The 16,955-nt window shown below is 43.2% G+C and overlaps 1 protein-coding gene and 1 pseudogene across 1 annotated transcript in view; one reads left to right on the forward strand and one right to left on the reverse strand.

Moving 5' to 3' along the window:
• The window catches only part of RBFOX2 (RNA binding fox-1 homolog 2), a 274,449-nt gene that overhangs the window by 219,644 nt on the left and 37,850 nt on the right, over positions 1-16,955 (reverse strand). The gene's annotated exons all lie outside the window — the stretch shown is intronic.
• On the forward strand, positions 16,543-16,868 carry LOC102746958 (large ribosomal subunit protein eL43 pseudogene; annotated as a pseudogene).

A 16,955-nucleotide genomic window follows, 5' to 3' on the forward strand; every position in this document is an offset into this window, starting at 1 on the left:
GGTCATGGTCTCAGGGTCCTGGGATCGAGCCCCGCATCGGGCTCCCTGCTCAGCAGGAAGCCTGCTTCTCCCTCTCCCACTCCCCCTGCTTGTGTTCCCTCTCTCGCTGTGTCTCTCTCTGTCAAATAAATAAATAAAATCTTTAAAAAAAAAAAAAAAAGCGGCTCTTGTACAACTGCATGTTAATCTACAATTATCCCAGTAAAATTTTCAATTAAAAAAAAAGCAACTTTCAGAGCCTCAAAGCCTATGAACAGTAATTAAATGGTTCACCTTTCTTTCTCCAGTATCAGCTTTTTATATATTAGAGGCATGAAGTCAGCATGCCGAAAAAGGGAGGAAGATGACAAAAGTAAGTTTTAAATGATCTTAAAAAAATTTTAATCACTGCCTTCCCCTTAGAAAAGAATTTTTTTCTGAGAAGAGTTTAGGACTTAGATATAACTCGGAGTGCGAGAGAACATATACCGCCTTTGGATCCAGAATATAATGGGTTGAAGCGGTCTCTGACGCTTACTGGTTGTGTGACACTGGGCAAGAGCATTTTTCTCCTCTGCAAATGGAGTTAAGGCCACCAAGTATTAAGTGAGGCAACAGGAGTTTGATACTTGGCAAATAATAGCCAAGACAAACAAACACACCTTAGCTGCCTTCTCTCCTTCACGCCTAAAGGGGGATTTTAAAAAATAAAGGTAAGAGGGAAGATCCTACTGGTAAACTGAGAACGTTATTACAAGCAGCTGATGGTTAAAAAATACCAGGTAATTCTCCATTAGCTTCAATGCCATATTACTAAGACTCACTCATAAGAAGGGTGACTATGTGACCTAGTTTACGAAATCCCAATTTTACACTCTGACATTCCCGCTAACATCAGAATATCCCAGAAATTCATGTATTTCCATTTCCCAACTATATCTCCCAGACAACCCCACTATCTAGAAACAGCACAAAAATTGTCAACCAGACAATATATTCCACACATATGACTCAAAAAAAAAAGTGATCACCATACTTACATGACGACAAAAGGGGCACTGAAAGTATGGACAGGTCAGGAAAACAAACTTACGCTGCTGGAAATTTTATGTCTACATAGTATTTTTCAATATTCTATCTGAATAAATTCGCATTTATGCAACAACATGGATACAACAGCCAAATGGATCAGAAAAAAAACTATAAAGACCCAGATAAAACTCTGGGACCACATTCTGCAACCATCAGCTAGATCCAAAAAAAAAAATGAGATTCAAACACCAAGCATACCCTCAAGTCTAACAGGCATCTGCACCAAAATAGTCAAATTTATGCATAAAGTATATCCCAAGCGGAGTCTGGAAGGCCCCTAAGAACGACTGTCGCTGCAGCAGAGCATCACCAAAAATCCTCTTTTAACCTATGCAGAGCACCTGCAATAGCTAAGAAGCTGGCCAAATTCAAGCAGACATGAGAGCACAGAAGGGATGATCCTGTGGCAACAATGCTGGGATCTGAGTGCAAAATACCTTTCTATTCTACTGGATTTAAAATCACCGTCAAACTCTCCCTTTGGCAAACAACCAGAAAGGGCCAGTGACACTCAGTTTATAATGTAAACAAACTACCCACTTGCAACATTCTGAACCTTTTGGAAAGAGTACAGGATTGGAGGGAAAAAGAGAGAATGAATGAACGGACGGATGGATGGATGGTGGCTTCATTTTCCAAGTCTGCTTCACATTCTCATGTTCCCGTTATCCACTGCCAGCAAATATCTCCCGGGTCCAGGAAAAAAGTCTTTCAGCATCTGCCTTTAATTTGGCCATTCTACCCTCCTCCTCCCTTCCCCCCGCCCTTTCCCCCTCTCCCCTGCTCCCAGCTCCCACCCCACAAGGAATAGGGAGGAACATACATACATATATACATAAAATGTTCCCTGCAAACAAATGGAGAAGAGATTAGAGAGGGAAGGGGACTAGGATGCGGAGGTAAACCCAGACAGGAGGAAAGGGCAGTTCACAGAATCAGGCACGAAGAGAACCCAAGATGGCTGCCCTTGAGCTCCAGCAGGCAGGGCTGTTTCTGATTAGGTGAGTACAATTGCAGAGCTGCACAGGAAGTGCTCAGGGGGCCCTTTTGGTCTGCCCTATCCCAAACACACTGAAAACCTTTGTACTGTAGCAGACCCATCTGGAATCAGTTAGTACCAAGCTTCTAGCAGACCTTTCCTTTAAAAACTTAAAATGAAATGAAAACTCCCTAAAACCACTATGCTGAGCTTTCCCGCCTGCAACTTTCTCATCCCTTCCCCCCAAATCACCCTTCAGAGCACATTTCTCCATCTCCCATTCTGGGGTCACCTCAAACAAGAGTCCTATAAGAACATAAAGCATTCAGAGAGCTAGCATGCTCCCGGGGCCCAGGAACCCCCAGAAAATTACAGCATTTGTGCGACTAAAATACCTCTTTACACAATTTTGGGATGTTTTAAGCGTTATTTTTAGAAATGCAAAGTGGCCTACTTTTTTCTGCATTAAATGAAGCATATCCTTTATGAAACTTTTTCGTCTTGTAACATCAGAGTAGAAAGAGTAGAAAGAGAAACTGTGGGATAGCTCTCCTAGCATTCAAAAGGGAAAATGTTTTTCCACTCACATTCCTAAATTGCCAATATTTGCTTTTGCAGGAATTCGATTTTTACTGATGCTTTCTATAAAAAATAAAAAAAAAAAAACAAGACTTAAAACTTCTCTGGTAGTGTGGTAAATGCCTAGACCTAAGATCCAGGAGACCAGGAGAACAGTCTTGATGGCCATGAAGTACCCATGTGGTTAGGAATAAACCACTGAACACCTTTCTGGGTATGTTTTTTCACTGGCAAAATGTGGGGGTACAGCAGACTCTCTAAGATTATTTCCAGCACCACTACCTCCTCAAATTCCACAAAAATAAAGAGTACATACACAACTAGCCACCAGCTTCACCTAGGAATCAGCACTTCAAAGGAATTTTCTTACTACTCCCAAAGACCATACAGAAATGAGTTAGGTGTGTGGTGGTGGAGAATGGGCAGAGCCTGTCAGCTAAGTACACTTTATTTTTTTTAAAGATTTTATTTATTTATTTGATAGAGAGAGACACAGCGAGAGAGGGAACACAAACAGGGGGAGTGGGAGAGGGAGAAGCAGGCTTCCCACTGAACAGCGAGCCTGATGTGGGGCTCGATCCCAGGACCCTGAGATCATGACCTGAGCCGAAGGCAGACACTTAACGACTGAGGCACCCAGGTGCCCCCAGCTGAGTACACTTTATAAGCCACATCCCCTGTGTTCATATCGCTTAGCGACAACACAACCAAGGCAGGGGATAAAATGTTTAAAGGCAAGTACCAGGCTAGTCATCTGGGCCCAGCAACCTAATCAGAGAAGTATAGCACAGAGACCTGGAGAATTCAATTCACAAAGAAACCACTGAAATACAACTCTGTTCTTTGTGCTTAGAAGCTTATTTATTTAATTGATCTCAACAAATATTTGTTGAATCTACCAAGAAGACCAGATTCTCTGGGGAATACAGAAAAAAAAAAAAAACAGAATTAGAAACTACCCCATCCTCAGGAAAAGAATCGTCTACTGGAGAGAGACAGAGCTGTTAAAATATAATTTTAGTTCAGGACTTGGTAACAATGAGGTAATTTTAAAGTACTATGAGATCCCTGTCTGCTGCTTCCTCTGTGTGCCTCATTCTCTTATCTCTTACCTTCCTGCGTCTGTTAAACTCTTAAAAGGGTTCTAATAAATCTGAAAATTATCAAAATTATTTCACCATGAAATTTAAAGGCTGGCATTATAAACTGCCTAAACTTATCACAGGGCTAATTAAATGCTCAATACGTTTCTTTTTTTTTTTTAAGATTTTATTTATTTTTTGACAGAGAGAGAGACAGCGAGAGAGGGAACACAAGCAGGGAGAGAGAGAGAAGCAAGCTTCCCGATGAGCAGGGAGCCTGACGTGGGGCTCGATCCCAGGACCCTGCGATCATGACCTGAGCCGAAGGCAGACGCTTAACGACTGAGCCACCCAGGCGCCCCTCAATACATTTCTATCCACAGAGTGAGGGGCGGACCTACATACACCACCCCCCAGGCTGCAGCGGTCACCAGCGCAGGAGCACTGCAAACCGTCTCAAAACAGTTGTACCTATGGCAATCAGGAACAAATTCTTGACCCTAGGCTGGGTCCTAGGGATTAAGAACCAGCTGAGCAAGTAAAAGGTTCAGGATTAGAACTGCTATGTGTCCATCGCCTTGCCTTCAGCTACACCCTCAGCCACAACCAGAATGGCAGGCATTACTGCAGACCACACATAAGGAATTAGGCAAGAGGTCGGACCGTGCAATACCTGTCTTTATCGCAGGTCAAGGTGACTGATGTTTCCTTCATAACTAAAATTGGTCACCAACAGGAGTCTAGTTCTTAGAGGGTCTGTTTTGCCATTTCAGATCTGGGAGTGGAGAGAAAAACAATCCCATAAAACTGAGACCACTTTCTTTAATCTCAAATCCTAGTTAACCTGAAGGATGAGTGGTTCCTTTTCCTGCACCACTGCATATGGTGTCCCATTCTGGGTAAGCTCCCGAAAAACATGACCCTTCGGTGAGTTGAACCTCCCCCCTCCCTAAACTGGCAGGACTTCAAAGGCATTCAGAGAGAAGTAAGAGTCTCTGACATGGGACTCCAGAAACAGCAGGGTCACATTTCCTCCTGGAACGTGGAAAGCTGAACTGCAGGAGGTGCATCCCAGGAACCTGGCCCACCACTCCCTGAACACTAGCACATTTCAAATTAGGTACACAGAACCTGGCAGCTCGGCTGACTCCCAAACCAGCTCTAAACAAAACTGGACTGGTCAGGATTCTTCGTGGCAAACAGCAGTAGAGGGGGCCAATCAAAACTCTCGGCCCTGCCAAAGAACTGCAGTCTTTTCCTTAAAGGGAAAATACTTCAAGGTACGGGTTCATGTGTGTGTAGCTGTGAGGAGAGAAAAGGAGGTTTTCGATTTTCAGAATTTCTGCCTTCAGTTAACTTAATTTCTGTAAATTCCGTCTCCCATATTTGTCCTCCTCTAGAACACCAGCATCACTGCAGGGTGTAATAAAAAGCAAGTGAGGACTCAGCAGAAAGCCAACCATAATTCAAGCATAATATCTGACCAAAGGAGGCACAGTGTGCCTCCTCATCTTAGGAGAGAACTGGGCTTCACCCTTCCTTACTGCTACCACTTGAGGGCAGTTTGGAGACTTATCCCAAAGATTCTTCTCACCTCTCCCTACTGCCTCTTTCCCTTTCTCTGACCCTGTCCCCCCCCCCCACCATTCGGAACTCGGAGTCCACCACAGGGCAACAGCACACTGTACAGTGATGCACAAGCATCTCAAGAGCAGAGACGTGGCCCGGTACAGGGCAGGGCTGCGCTAACGACTTGCAGCAATTCTGTTCGTAAAGTTCCAATCCATCATAGAATGGTACTTTTATAAAACGCCATAAAATTAATTACTAGAAAAAACTGAAATTTTAAGAAACAAAGACATACAAAATACAAGCCCAAGCTTGTTATCACTGGATTTGACAATCATAAAATTACTCTGTCAAATTGCTATAAAAGTTTCTCAGTGCTCACAATCAGTTTCTGTACCTATCTTGTAGTGAACTGGTAAGAAACCACTGTGGAAGAATGCTGGTCTACACAGGACACCATGATTAGCCCCAACATAGTGAAAAGACACCAAGCTATGGTGCCACACAGGCCCAGGGATGAATCCCAGTTATGACTTTGGACAGGTTATTTAACTTCTCTGAATCTCAATTTCTACATGTATAAAACAGGAATGTAATATCACCAAATACTTTGCAAGGTTATGGAAGGATCAGGAAAATGTAATCGCAAGGAGCCTAACACAGTGCCTGAATTAGAGCAGGAATCCAATAAAATAATAACTATTATTATCAGGTTTTTTCAGATATTTCCTTTCACCATTCTCTTTTAATCCAAAAGCAATTCTTATTCCAGTAAATCCTAATCTTGAGAGTTAGTATTTTCATAGCTAATTATAACAGCAAAAGCCAGATCTATGATCTCTTGTTGTCTTTAGTATCCTTTCCCTTTGGGTGTCAGAAAGAACCGAACATTCTTGCTGTGCCAAAAATGCATTCCTATTTGATTTCTAGTGTTTTCTGTTTAACCCAAAATATATTCCAATTGGATTTATAGTCAAACTCTTACCAATCACCAATTCTGCTGTCATTCCAGTTTTGTTATGTTTTACTAAATATTGAGAAAATACAAGAAGAGTATTTACAAATTATGTGGAAGACATGCAGAATAACAAAAACAGGTCACCCTAGCTTAGTCAGAATTCTAGTTTTTTCCCCTGCCTCTTATGTGCTGAGGCCCTTCTTCACAGCTGTTCTCAAAGATCTGAATTTAAGTCCCAGCTCTGCGACTTCACAACCCCCATAATCTTCAGAAAGTCACATCCCCTTGCGAAGCCTCTCTCTTTCTGCCAAATGAACCCCTGGCTAGATCTCATCTAGGTTCAACACTTTTAACACAATCCATGTTAAAGCTCCCTGGCCCCTCTCATGCTCCTTACCTTTCTATTGTGAACAGTTCTAGCAGCCATTCTCCCACCCTGGAACTGGCTACATTGGACTCTCCCACCAAAGACTCCAGCCACCACCATCACCCCTCGTATTTTTCCATCAGTCCTTCCTTTCTTTTCTCAACAAGTACCTTCAGTCAGTCACTGGGAGGAGGCAATTAAGTCCACCGGATCCTCCAGGATCTCCAACTCCCCTCAAGCCTAGATTGATCCTCTTACCAAGATGACTCTTGGGTATTCACAGCATAAAGGCTATATGGAAAGCCCCAAAGAATCCAGTCCAACCTTTCTACGTAACTATAACGTTATATAAAGAAGCTATATTTATAACTTAAAATGACACAATGGGAAAAAATATTTGTAAACACATAACTGATTAAGGACGAGAAACAAGAGTATATAAAGAACTCTCAAAACTCATTAAGACGGGGCGCCTGGGTGGCTCAGTTGGTTAAGCGGCTGCCTTCGGCTCAGGTCATGATCCTGGAGTCCCGGGATCGAGTCCCGCATCGGGCTCCCTGCTCAGCAGGGAGTCTGCTTCTCCCTCTGACCCTCCCCCCTCTCATGCTCTATCTCATTCTCTCTCTCAAATAAATAAATAAAATCTTTAAAAAAAAAAAAACTCATTAAGACAACAAACAACCCGACACCTGGGTGGCTCAGTCAGTTAAGCGTCTGCCTTCGGCTCGGGTCATGATCCCAGGTCCTGGGGTCGAGTCCCACACTGGGCTCCCTGCTCTGCAGGGAGCCTGCTTCTCCCTCTCCCTCTGCCCCTCCCCCACTCATTCTCTCTCTCTCTCTCTCTCTCTCTCAAATAAATAAAATCTTAAAAAAAAAGACAACAAACAACCCAATTTTTAAAATGAGCAAAAGGTTTAACAGACCATCAGAGATATGGATGGCAAATATGCAAATGAAAAGATGCTCAACACCATTAATATTTAGGGAAATAATTTTTTTTTTTAAGATTTTATTTATTTATTTGAGAGAGAGAGAGAGCACATGAGAGGGGGGAGGGTCAGAGGGAGAAGCAGACTCCCCGCTGAGCAGGGAGCCCGATGCAGGACTTGATCCCGGGACTCCAGGATCATGACCTGAGCCGAAGGCAGTTGCTTAACCAACTGAGCCACCCAGGCGCCCAGTAATTTTTTTTTTTTTATTTGACAGAGAAAGACATAGCGAGAGCAGGAACACAAGCAGGGGAGTGGAGAGGGAAAAGCAGGCTTCCCGCGGAGCAGAGAGCCCGATGTGGGACTCGATCCCAGGACCCTGGGATCATGACCTGAGCCGAAGGCAGACACTTAACGACTGAGCCACCCAGGCGCCCTAGGGAAATAATATTTAAAGCCGCAAAGAGATACCATTACATACCTATGAGAAGGATTCAACATTTTTTTTTAATTGACAATACCAGATAATGGAAAGGATGTGGAGCGACTAGAACTTCTTCATACATTCAATGCTGATGGGAATGCAAAAATGGTAAGCCACTTTGGAAAACAGTTTGGCAGTTTCTTAAACATGCTTAAGATAAGACAGCAACCCTACTTGTAGGTATTTACCCAAAAGAAATGAAGACATATGCCCATACACACGAAGGAAGGAAGGAAGGAAGGAAGGAAGGAAGGAAGGAAGGAAGGAAGGAGAGAGAGAAAGAGAGAGAGAGAAAGAAAAGAAAAGATAAGATGGGGCGCCTGGGTGGCTGGGAAATTGGTTACACCAAACAAATAAATGAAATAAGTAAATATGCTGAGGATAAAAGGAGCTAAGTTTTTTCCTACTTGAGAATATTTTACAAAACTGAAAAGAGGTTGGCTGGACTTAAGATGGAGCTATCAAATGAATTCTAGTTTTATGATCTAAAACTCATGGTTTTACAATGTAAAATCTATAACATACACACACACACACACACAGATATACGCTCACACACATACAAACATTATACGTGTTTGCACATTCACCTAGAAATATAGAAATAGTCACAGATGTACATATATATGGCGTGTGTACATATATATATACGTGTATTTTCTGTCTGCTGAGAGAGCCTAGAGCCAGTGACACCCCAGCAGCAATGTGTACACCTTCGCACCCAGATTTTGGTTTCTAATTACTATCCTCCATTTAAAAGAAGCCGGGCTCCTTGGAAATGGCTGATTCCAGGGCTAGAGCAGGAAAAGAACAAGATAAGCTTGGAAAATCTTGTGCCAGCAAATCAAGAAATGTCCCATAAATGATGGGGTCAAGCCAACAGAACAAAGGAGCCAGCATAAAGCAGTTCCCACTGGGGGCGCCTGGGTGGCTCAGTTGGTTAAGCAACTGCCTTCGGCTCAGGTCATGATCCTGGAGTCCCTGGATCGAGTCCCGCATCGGGCTCCCTGCTTGGCAGGGAGCCTGCTTCTCCCTCTGACCCTCCCCCCTCTCATGTGCTCTCTGTCTCTCTCATTCTGTCTCAAATAAATAAAATCTTTAAAAAAAAAAAAAGCAGTTCCCACTGGCTAAACTGGGTACAGCTTAAGGATCAGAATGTAAAGTTACAACCTATTACAACCTATTGAATAAAATAGGAATCCATGAATCCCTGCTGACAGAAATAAGCAAATGAGAAAACTTTTTTTTTTTTTTAAGATTTTATTTATTTATTTGACAGAGAGACACAGCGAGAGAGGAACACAAGCAGGGGGAGTGGGAGAGGGAGAAGCAGGCCTCCCGCCGAGCAGGGAGCCCCACGCGGGGCTCGATCCCAGGACCCTGGGATCATGACCTGAGCCGAAGGCAGACGCTCAACGACTGAGCCACCCAAGCACCCCGAGGAAACTCTTCTTTACAGTGGAATGCCAGCTAATAAATACAGACAGACAGAAACAGAGAATCACCATCTGGAAACTATCCCAGGAAGGAGTTGTCAGTGGATGCTAAGGCTGTGAGGCAGAGGTCTGGTGAGCACCAGGATAGTGGTACAATCTCAGACTATCTTTGCACAACATAATAATCAATAACAAACAGAAAAATGATGAATTGAATCTGAAGAAATGTGGCAAACACCAACTTAACCAAGTGATCAAGGTTAGCATCCCTGGTAGTGGGACAGGTAGATCTCATTTGCCTCCAGGTGATACACTAAGGGCACAGCATATTCCTGACAAAAATGATACGACAGTTGTCACGAAGAAACAGATGGACCCAGATCTAGAACTTCAAAATGTCAAGGACATGAAAAAAAGGCAAAGAAGACTCAGAACTGTTCCAGACTGAAGGAGTCTGAGGAGACATGCAACTAAATGTAACACCTATCCCTAGAGAGGACCCTGGACCAAAACAGAAAAAAGACATTACCGGGACAGCTGGCAACATGTTCATGGGCTCTGTGGATGGATGGTGACAGTGCACCAATACACTCTCCTCATCTGGAGAGCAGATCCAGGCTATGTAAGACAGTCCTATTGGGGGAATACACACTGAAGTGTTTCCCAGTGAAAGGATATCAGATCCGTGGCTTGCTCTCAAAATTTAGAAAATAACGATAAAGAGTGTGCATGTATACACACACATAAAGAGAGTGGACAGGGGCGCCTGGGTGGCTCAGTTGGTTAAGTGTCTGCCTTTGGCTCGGGTCATGATCTCAGGGTCCTGGGATCAAGCCCCACATCAGGCTCCCTGCTCAGCAGGGAGTCTGCTTCTCCCTCTCCCTCTGTCCCTCTTCCCTGCTCGTGCTCACTCTCTCGCTTGCACTGTCTCTCTCTCAATAAATAAAATCTTTTAAAAAAGAGAGAGAAAGTGGACAATGGAGCAAACACAAAAAAATATTAACTGGGAAATCTGAGTAAAAGGAATATAGGTACTTTGAGAGTTTTTCTTCTATTTTGTGGGGTTTTTTATTTATTTTTATTTTTTTAGTTGTTCTGGCAACTCTTTTCTAATTGTGAAGTTATTTCAAAATAAATATTTGGGGGAAAATAGCCCTCCAGTGCCAGGAGGTGTGCAGGGCACAATATCTTTATCTTCACAAAAAAGCTGATACTGAAGCTCAAAGTTAAAACCTGGTCGAAGGTCCTCCAGCTAACAAGTGCTGGACCCACTCTGACTGAGGTCTGCCAAATTTGAAAGCCTTCCCTCTTCTACCGCACCATACTACCTAGTTCCACAAACAGCTAACCACTGTGTACTGAGCGACATGCCAGCATGTGTGCTGACCACTGAGGACGTGAAATGAATCAGGCCATCCCTGCCCTCAAGGAAGTCAGCCTAATAGAGACAGACAGACTTGTAAAGTGATAAAGGGTTAAAAGTGCCATGGTTGGTCTTTACTTCCGTACATAGGAAATGTTGGCCCTCACTCTATCATAAGTTCCGAGTGACCCATCAGAGGGTCACACTTTGCGATGTATAGGACAAATAGACCAATGGCCACAATGGAATGTATTTATTAAGTCATGTGAGTGAAAGGTCCCTGTCTAACACGAACACACACACACACACACACTCTTTCTCACTCATTCCTCCAAGGTCTAAACAGCCCTAAAGAAAATAAGGGGGATGGGGGTAATACAAGGATATTTGAGGAGTCTCAAACTACTGTTCCCCTTAGGTTTATATCATCCCCAGAGGTAGTCGATATTTTGCTTAAAGGGGTCCTCTTCTAGAAAGTAGTGGTTGTGATGGGATTAAGACTGTTTGGCCCAACTGCGACACTGGATTCCTGCCAGAAGTCATACGCTTAATTTCTAGTGGCTTTCTCCTCAAAGCAGAAAAGTAACTACTATGCATGAAAAACAGCAAAGGTCTGAAGCTCTACCAACGCATCAAGAATCAGGTTTACTTGGCTCCCTGCTTCAATGACTCTAAAATCCAAATTTACCCCCAGAGGAAGTAGGTTTTACCATCAATTATGTGTAAATTAAGTGGTTTTTTTCTGGTTATAAACCAACTGTGGACAGGCGGGATGCAGTGCCTCTTGGTGTTGTCCTGAGTTTTGCAGGTAGCTTAGGTTCAGACCCTACATCACTTCAGGGAAGGGAAGGAGGCGGCACAGGATACACAGCGGTAACAATAGCACACGTGACCGCCACTGTCTCCAGAAAATACAGTTTCGCAAGGGAGACAGACAAAGAGTGCTACGGAACATCACAGAAAGAATACCTTCTGGACTGGAGTGAGAACAGGGAAAGGTTTCCTTAAAAATGGAACACCAAATAGCTGAGATCTAAATAACAGTAGAGTATTAACGTAAATTTGCCAGGTTTATGAATTCATGTGTGTTTTACTTGATGGAAAATTTTCTGAGCAGGCAGGTAAAAAGCCATACAAGAAAAGATGTCCAAAGGCAAGAAGGGGGAAAGAAACAGCAAGTGATTCACCTTGCTGGGACATAAATACCAGGAAAGAAGCCTGTGGAAGGTCTTTAGTAGTGGAATAATAAATGTTTAATTGTCACAACAACTCAGTGATAGCTATTATTAGCTCCAGTTTACTGATGAGAAAAGTGGCCTGGACAAGGTCACACAACAAAGAAATGGCAGATTGGGGGCTCCTGGGTGGCTTAGTCGGTTAAGGGTGTGACGCATGATTTCGGCTCAGGGTCATGAGATCAAGCCCCACGTCAGGCTCTGTGCTCAGCGGGGAGTCTGCCTGAGATTTTCTCTCCCTCTCCCCCAACTCATGCTTTAAATAAATAAATAAATAAAATCTTAAAAAAAAAAAAAAAAAGCAGATCAGCAATAAAACCCATCCTCTTTCTGTTTCACTCCCCTCAGTTTTACCCAGAACATGACTAGGATTTGTCAGATTCCCAGACAAATCACCTTTTCCCTGGATAGCCAACCCTTGGTATCTAACACTTTTGAAATCCAAACACTCACCGAAGTTAATTTTAGCTCCATTTAGAAGTCAATCCCTCACTAAAATTTGGTGTACTCATTTTTTTTAATGTTTTCACCAATGTGGATTTCAATAACAACAAAAAATTGTTTTCCCCTGATGCTGCAGAGGCCCCAAAAATTTATGGCAGCACTAAGACGACAGCCCACACAGAAGTCCTTGTACGCTCTGTAATGCACAACACATCAGCATCGACTTTAGCTGGCAGCAGGGAGAGACAGAAGTTGGGACCCCACAATTATCCCTGTAAAGAAGCACACGAAAGGGAATGCAGGAATAAGAGCTACAATAATGGTAACACAAATAGCCATCTGTACTTATAGCCAGTCATGCCAAGAGCTTTTAAACACCCACATCCCTAATGCCTCCCTCTCCCCGCCATGCAGGTGGGCCCATTCCTCTCCATTCTTCTCCAACCCACATAATTCCGGAGGAAGAGATAATCCGCTGCCAGGAGTAGGAAGCAAAGAAAGCTGCTGTACTTTTGCACACAAAAGACGACAGAGGAAGGGTCCTAACTCCCTTCCCTGTGTTCTATCCATTAAGCCAGTATTTCCCTGTTTCTTCCATTGTCTGAACATACAGAAATGTCGCTCCTGTTACAACCCCCAGGTCCCTGCCACCCACGCTGCCCAGGCTGGATTAGGTGCCCCCTCCCGCCCATCTCATCGCTCACTCACCTTTCCCCCTGCACTCACCACACTGCACCTCTCCTCAGCATCAGTCTCCCCCCTCTATACTGAGAGCTCCCAAGGACAGGGACTGTCTGCCTCCCTCCACATCCTCAACAACCAGCACAGTGCTAGGCATTCAGGCGCTGAGAAGGGTCATGTGGCGCACACAAGAACTGCAGAATAAAACGGGAAGTGGGCAGTGGGAGAGGAAATGGTTGGAGAGTAATCTGAGGCCTGAGGATCCAGGATATCTAAATAGAAATCATGGTACAGCCTCTAGACTGGACCAATATGTTGAGTGCAACATTTACATTAAAAAAAATCCTTTAACAGTCGCTAATAGATTTATAACAGAAGTGAAAGCTGAGAGTATCACGAAAAAATTAAAATAACCACAGTTATTATTAGTGTTATGTCCCCCAAAGCAGGACTGCAGTGAGGAATGCAATAGTCTACAAGGTACCACAGCCCTCCCACCCAGCTCCCGTTCTCACAAACAGCTCTTGACCGGTGGCTTTTTTTTTTTTTCTTTTCTTTTTCTGGAAACTTTTTTTGCCTCCCACATCCCCTTCCCCTTCCCCTCTCCACTATCCCAACAACCTCCCAGAGAAAACAATGAATATGTGCAATACCCAAGAACGCTCAGAAAGACACGGCCCCGGTTCTCCGAAGTTCATCCTGACAGCCGCGGGCATAAGGAGCACTTTGTTCCCAATTTAGCAGACTTCAGCTGGGTGACAAATGTGGCCAGGAACTCCTCAACAAGGTGCTGGGAACAATGGAGGATCTCAAAACCGTTCTTGGGTGCCACACTTCCCCATCTGCCCGCAGCTCTACAACAGCAAGGCTTCTAGCAGGCTCTTCTCGGACTCTAACCCTACACTTCCTCCCCAGGGACATCCACTCTCCACTCCTCCTTACCAAGGGTACTTGTCAAAACCCCACAGAACCTGACAGAAAGGTAAAACAGGGAAAAGGGTGTGATAAGGTCCTGGGATTCTTTCAATTTAAACCCTTAGCTATACTTTTTCTTGGGTTGTTTTTTTTTTTCTACTGAAGAAAACTACATAATTACTAAGAGGTGCTGATCTTTACCAAGATTTTACTTGCAATCACTGCAATATGATGTCAAAGCTGAAAGGAACCTCAGAAAAAATTTCATCATATCCCCACATTTCACAGATGGAGAAAGGCCCAGAGAAGTTAAGAACTGCCTAACTAGTTGCACAAAGAAATCCCTAGAATGTCAGATCCTAAATGGCAAGAGTTGTATCTAATCCATCTCCAGAGTCCAACAGTGTACAGCACTTAATAAATGGTTGGTAAACTGAACTAAATGAACATAACTAATAGTGGAAAATCTAGGACTATGACCCACAATGTTTTACTTCAAGAACAGTGTTTAGGGATGCCTGGATGGCTCAGTCAGTTAAGCGTCTACCTTCGGCTCATGGAATCAGGTCATGATTCCAGGGTCCTAGAATCGAGTGCCGCATCAGGCTCCTTGGTCGGCGGGGAGCCTGCTTCTCCCTCTGCCTTCTGCTCCCCCTGCTTGTGCCCAATCACTCTTGCTCTCTGACAAATAAATAAAATCTTAAAAAAAAAAAAAAGTGTTTTTTCATCACATGTGACTAAAAAGCTGGGATCTCTGAATGATAATTCATGGGGGGGACAGCATACCCCATGGAATTCAGACTCTCTCCCTCCTCAACAACTAGGTATACTTCCTTTATCTCTGACACCACCTATAAATCCAAGCTCTAAAAATCATACATTTCTGAATTGATTTCCTAAAATACCCCTTCTCTCACACTCAGAAGATCTTTTAATAACTCTCTTCAATTACTTTTTTTCCCAAGTTTTTATTTAAATTCCAGTTGGTTAACATACAGTGTAATATTAGTTTCCATGCACAATGTAGTGATTCAACACTTCCATACAACACCTGGTGCTCGTCAAGACAAGTGTGCTCCTGAATCCCAATCACCCATTTCACCGATCCCCCTGCTCACCTCCCCTCTGGGAACCATCAGTTTGTTCTCTACAGTTAAGAATCTGTTTCTTGGTTTGCCTTTCCTCCCTCTCCCCGAATGTTCATCTGTTTTGTTTCTTAAATTCCACATATGAATGAAATCGTATGGTATTCATCTTGCTCTGATCTTCAATTACTTTCTTAATGACTGTCCTCTTTGGGTTCCCTCCTTATACTTCAACTTACCGCGAACTACAACTATCTCCCTTCCCTTGTGTTTCCCTAAGTCAATGGTTCTCAACCTTGGCTGCGTACTGGAATCATCTGGGGAAGTTTAAAAAAATATGAATTCCTGGGTCCTACTACCAGAGTTCCTGACTTAACTGGCCTAGGTGGGGAATGGCCAAGGAATGAAATTTTAAAAAACTCCCTAGGGGATTCTAATACACAGCTCACTTATGTTGACAGCCTCTGCCCAGATACCCTCAGAAATTCACCGATTGGTCCATTATATACCCTAAAGATAACCTGTTCTGGATTTGCAAAATACTAGACTGAAGGCACATTAGAATCACACCCTTAATTTACATCTGTCATATAATACTACTTTAGTAAATATGCCAGTGAAGTTCTATAAATCACTAATTATAATGAATGGCCAGTATCCCACTAAAATACTATGGAGGAGAGGGAAAAAGTTACACTGGAGTTTTTGACTCAGAAACACATTTAGTTTATGTGTTTTTTTTTTTACCAAGGATCCAGAGTCCTTCAAATCCATATGGTCTTTCTGTTATCAAAAACAGCTTTTTGTGGCCAACCCCAAAGAAGCACAAGAACATACCATGTATTTTCATGACTCTGTTCATACCAGTATTTCTGTCTGAAACACCCTTCTCCTGTCTGCATGGAAAACTCCTATTCGTCCTTCAAAGCCCAGTTCAATCTATTGCCCCTTTTAGTTATTCATTCATCAAAAACAGAATCTACTCAGTGTCAGGGATTTTTTCCAGGCAATGGAGATATAACACTGTACAAGACCTAGTCACTGGTCTCACAGTGCTTACATTCTACTTAGGAAGCCAGACAGTAAACAAGGAGGCAAATTAAAATAATTCCAAATGGTGGTTAAGTGATATAAAGAAGATAAAGCAATCTAACAGTACAGAGTAACGGTAGATAGTAACTTTCCCCAAAGGCAGACTCATTTGGTATTTCGAGACTGAATCAAGAACAGGGGGGTTTATCGTATTCCTTTTACATTCCCAGCATTCAGTCTTAGTACCTACACAATGAATATTTTGAATGAATAGAAAACATACTGGTAAGAAAAGAACTTGTTTAAAAAAAAAAACCTGCAACTTCTCTGGGCTCAGACCTAGTTTGCGGCGACATGGCTAAACGCACAAAGAAGGTCGGAATCGTGGGCGAATACGGGACCTGTTATGGTGCTTCCCTCAGGAAAATGGTGAAGAAGATTGAAATAAGCCAGCATGCCAAGTACACCTGCTCCTTCTGTGGCAAAACCAAGATGAAAAGACGAGGGGTGGGGATCTGGCATTGTGACTCCTGCATGAAAACCGTCGCTGGTGGCGCCTGGACCTACAACGCCACTTCTGCCATCACAGTAAAGTCGGCCATCAGGAGACTGAAGGAATTGAAAGACCAGTAGAAGCTCCACCATTTAAAACATTGCTAGCCTACAATAAATGAGTTAATTTATGTAACACAAAAAAAAAGGCCTGCAGAAATAATCATCATAATCAATTAAGAGTCAAGAAGCAT

Source organism: Leptonychotes weddellii, chromosome 5 (genome assembly GCF_054177405.1).
Source record: "Leptonychotes weddellii isolate Sample4059 chromosome 5, ASM5417740v2, whole genome shotgun sequence".
Classification (NCBI taxonomy): Eukaryota; Metazoa; Chordata; class Mammalia; order Carnivora; family Phocidae; genus Leptonychotes; species Leptonychotes weddellii.